Consider the following 5,061-nt stretch of genomic DNA (forward strand, 5'->3'; position numbering starts at 1 on the left):
TTCCTTTCCTTCCTTTCCTTCCTTTCCTTCCTTTCCTTCCTTTCCTTCCTTTCCTTCCTTTCCTTCCTTTCCTTCCTTTCCTTCCTTTCCTTCCCTCCTTCCCATGAAAGGACTCAGGAGCAGAATTACTCCAGTGACTGGTAGCAAGTATCCAGCATTTAACTCACCTCTAATGTTGCAAGAAAATGAATTACTTCCCTACAGTTGATCCACACGCAGTCAGAGATGACTGTCTGGGCACAGCCGAGGGGGCAACGCGCGGGTGGTGCTGCGGGAGCGGCTGTGGCCGCATGCGGGTGGGATGTGATTCCCTAATGGCTGGGAGATCCATGAGAAAAACAATAAAATTGTCCAGTTTGGCAAGTTCCTTGGCTGAGTAGGTCGCACTGACCCAGCAGTGGGCACTGGAGGATGGTGCAGCGTGGCCGGCAGGGAGGAGGGAGGTCAGTCTGGGCCTGCCAGGGAGTGTGTGAGCACACAGAGGTTTGGCTTTAAACTCTCCCCCTGGAGATGAGCCCGTCTAAGTGGAGGCAGTTTTGAAGCAGTTGGTCTGTGGTGATGTGTCACTTAATTGAAATCTTATTTAACCTTCTGACAATAGTGGCAGATTCCCACAGGGTCCCCGGGGTGATGTGGGGCCAGAGGGGCTCTCGTTCACTCTGCTCTCAGCAGACGGGGAACATGTGCTGGGCAGTGTGTGAGGCTGAACAGCCTCACCCTGGGTCTGCTGCCCAGAGTCAGGGCCTGGCTGCCCAGGGAGCACATCTTCATCCTTCCTGGAATAATGGACAGGCCGGTGGGAAACCTGGCACAGGAGCTTTGCTGGAGTGAAATCCTCCCTGGAGCTCAGCAGGGGCCGCCTGTCCCACAGCACAGGGCTGCAGGCACCTCATTCACAGAATCACAGAATGCCTTGAGTTTAAGGGCCCTTAAAGTCCCGTGGGCAAGGACACCCTCCACTGTCCCAGGCTGCTCCAAGCCCTGTCCAGCCTGGCCTTGGGCACTGCCAGGGATCCAGGGGCAGCCACAGCTGCTCTGGGCACCCTGTGCCAGGGCCAGATCATCCTCACAGGGAGAATTTCAACTCCCTCACCCTTTTTTGCTACTGTTGCAAAGGGGGTTGTTCGAGAAGGCTGATTCAGATGCTAATTAGGCCTCTTAATTGCCTAGTTGCTGATTGCCTGTGTTAAAAACAGTCAAAGGAGGGTTGCACACCCATCTTAGGGCAATATTTAAAAGCAAAGCAGTGAAAGGGCTGGCAGTGCTAAACACAGAGTAGGATGGAGTGGAATAGTTCTGTTGGAAGGGACCTACAAGGACCATCTCGAGCTTCCCGAGCAATCGGTTTTGATTGTGGCTGACCAAAAGCTGAACTAAGGCCCTAGGGTCAAACCAAAAGCCCTTTTCAACCCTGCCAGGCGTGGGGCACTGACCCCCTCTCCCCGGGGGCGCAGAAAGGCTGCGGTGCTCAGCCCGTTTGTTTGTGTTCAGGGAGGCAGAGCGGGCAGTGATTGAAGGTGTTTACTGCCACGTGTAATATCTTCCCTTTGTGCCGATGTCTTTTCCCCTGGAAGAGAAAATCGATACCCAGGCTAAATCTGGAGGCTTCAATATTTCTCAGAGAAGTGCAAATCAATATGGATTTCTTAACAAGTTTAATTTCAATACCTGAAAGTGCACATTCTGCCCATTTCCTGACCTTTCCAATCCCCAGGGGAGGAGGATTAAAAAGATTTGTTCAAATTCAACGAATTGAATCAGCAAATGCCCCATTACCTTGTTTTCTTTCCGCCAGACCTTGATAAACAGTATGATAGCCCATGGTCTGCGGGCGGCTGCCAGCGCCGCTCCGACAGCAGCCACAGGCAGTGCCTGTGGTCACCTCCAGCGCGGGCAGAGCGGCCCAGGGGGGTGACAAAGGGACCCCTGCCATGTGCACAGGCACACGCTGCCCTTGTCCGGGTGCCAGGGACCCACGTCCCACCCGCGAGCCCGATCCTCGCCGCGCTCCCGAGCCGGCTGATTGATGGTGCTGCAGAGCTCTATATTTATCCGACAATGGCTTTGTGCAGCGTTAGATCATCGTGGGAGCACTGTAAACACTGCGAAATGAGCGCGGGCGTGTGGGCTCTGCTGGCCACAGCAGAAGACTTGGAGTGATGCAGGCTTTACCCTTGGAAGGATCCCACGGACGGCAGAGCAAGGAGAGCACCCCGAACGAGCCCTCGGAAAAGCTGCTGTGACACTGCCGGATCCAGGTGTCACTCGGTGTCACTCACAGCTCCCTGCAGGTGCAACAGGGCATGGTGGCGACTCAGGGCCGGGGCTGGCGCTGCCCTGGTGGGTGCTGGCACTGCCCTGGTGGGTGCTGGCACTGCCCTGGTGGGTGCTGGTGCTGCCCTGGTGGGTGCTCACTCTGCCCTGGTGGGTGCTGGTGCTGCCCTGGTGGGTGCTCACTCTGCCCTGATGGGTGCTCACTCTGCCCTGATGGGTGCTGGCACTGCCCTGATGGGTGCTCACTCTGCCCTGGCAGGTACCGATGCTGCCCTGGTGGGTGCTGGCCCTGCCCTGGTGGGTACCGATGCTGCCCTGGCGGGTACCGATGCTGCCCTGGCGGGTACCGATGCTGCCCTGCAGACACAGAGGGCTCTGGCCGGGGGACCCGGGGATGGCTCCAGTCCCGGCTGGGGCGGTGCTGTGCCGGTCCCGGGGGCTGCCGTTCCCATGTGCCTCCCAAGGGAGGGGTTTAATTGCCGTGTTGGTGCTGCGATGACAAACCCGGCGGCGAATCGCTGTCAGCCTGAGGGAGCTGGTGCTGGCACGGAGCCCGCGGAGGGGAGATGGCAGCTGGGTCCTGGCTGCAGCACAGAGCTTTGAGTGTCACCCTTTTTTCCCTGATTCCACATTTACATCAGGACAAATGCACTGCCTTCTCTGCCGTTTGCTGCAAGGGAAGCTCCCTCATCCTGCAGGCTGTTCTTTCCTCAAAATCGTCTTTTGTCCTTTCTGGGTTTGATTTTTTGGGGGGGATTTTTTTAGTGTTTGCCATAGTTCATGAGAGTCTGGGTAAGGCCAAACCGTTTATATCGTGTGTTGATTATTTACTTGATGGACAGTAATGGTTTCTGTGGTGCCATTACTACCTGCCATCTAAATCCAAACGCTGAGGTGCTGTAAAGGGCAACCTTTCACTGGGGACTGGAATAGCTTCTCCAGCATCGTTATCCTGCACATTTGTAAATCTCCAGCTGACTACAACCACTAAACACAGCTCTCAAAAGTTCCCCAGAAAATTTTCAGCAAATACCACTTTTACCTGCTCTTTACTAATAAACTGCTGTCCCTCTGCCATTACCCTCCCTCCAGTCACTAGAGGAGAAAATCCTCCTTCACCACCTGAGCTGATGTTGGAGAAACTCAGCAGGAGCTGGGGGTGTTTGGGGACAGGAGCTCTGTGCCTGTGGCTGCAGCTCTGGGGCCACTCCAGAGCTGGGGAACCCTGACAGGTGCCCTGGGAACACCATGGGAAACACTGATGCAGGTAAATACAATTAGGAATTAATTACTACAGCTTGTCATTGCCTGCTCCTGGAGTTCCTGTACCCAAAGGGAACCTGCAGGGAAGATGGAGGAAGAACATTTACCAGAGCATGTAGAGACAGGACAAGGAGGAATGGCTTCAAACCCTCAGAGAGTAGGTTGAGATTAGATATCAGGAAAAAGCTCTTCCTTGGGTGGTGAGGCCCTGGCACAGGGTGCCCAGAGAAGCTGTGGCTGCTGCATCCCTGGCAGTGTCCAAGGCCAGGCTTGGAGCAGCCTGGGGTGGTGGAAGGTGTCCCTGCCTGTGGCAGAGTTGGATGAGGAGCTGCTCTCACTTTGCTGAATTAAAGTTTCAGCTTCTTTAATAACCTGCAGGTCCACTGGAAAATTGTGACAAGTGGCACCAAGAAGTAACTCGGTAAGTTTATTTAGATGAAATACAATAATTATCATGCTTAGCAGCTGTTGCTATTTAAAATAAGAAAAAACGGGGCTTGCATTGAAAATGTTTTGTAAACCATGTGCACCAACAATCTGTTCCAATGAAACCAGCCATTATGGAAACGGTATAATAGCAGGAGCTCATTATGGAAAGTTAAATTGCAAATCATATTTTGTTTCAAATGAGCTGGATGAATGCATAATTTGCCTCAAAGAAATAGTTTTGTAGTTCTGATCCTCCTGCCAAGAGCTGAAGCTCTTGGGCTGCAGCTGCCGGGGCGGCCTGATTGTCCATTTCACACTGCAGGAAGTTTGGGTTTCAAAGGAAGATTTCAAGAGAGAAAAGAGGGGAAGAAAAGTGAAGGAATAAAAGGCAGAGCAGTGGGAGCTCTCAGCTGGTTTCCTGGTGAGATTCTGGTGGTACAGGGTGGGTTTAAAACACTCTGAGGGCCTGTGTGGGGCTGATCACATTCCCTGAGCTGGAGCCAGACCCCACAGCATGGGCAGAGCTGATCCCCCAGGAGCTGCAGTGACAGCAGAGGTGACAGCTGAGGTGACAGCCATGGTGACAGCCATGGTGACAGCCGTGCCTGGGAAGGGTGACACATGCGGTGCCACTCAGGTTGGGGGGGTGGCAGCTGAACACACATGCCAGAGCGTGGTCCTGGGGCCACCCCAAGCTCCCCCATGGCACAGCACCCTGTGCTGATGTCCCCTGAGCTCTGCCAGCTCAGGTGTCACCGGAGAAGCCACACAGGCACCACACAGGGGACAAACCCCCAGCTTGCAGGACCCGCTGCCGTGGCCACAGCTCTGGTGGCTCAGTGCTGCAGGGCTCTGACACGTGCTGCCCCGTGCCCAGAGACCTGACCTACAAGTGGTGGCACGTGAGATGCCACACGAGCAGCTAATGGCATTTCCTCGTTGTCGCGGGGCGGCTCCGGGGACAGGCAGAGGTGGCACTGGGGACATGGAGCCTCCGCTCATGGTTGTGCCACCATGATGTGGCTGATAGGAAGTGATGGGCAGGTGGCCACAGCCAGGCCCTCTGCCATGGGGGCCGAGCCCAGAAACTGCCCA

This window comes from Zosterops lateralis, assembly GCF_965231275.1.
Source record: "Zosterops lateralis genome assembly, chromosome: 15".
In the NCBI taxonomy this organism is placed as follows: domain Eukaryota; kingdom Metazoa; phylum Chordata; class Aves; order Passeriformes; family Zosteropidae; genus Zosterops; species Zosterops lateralis.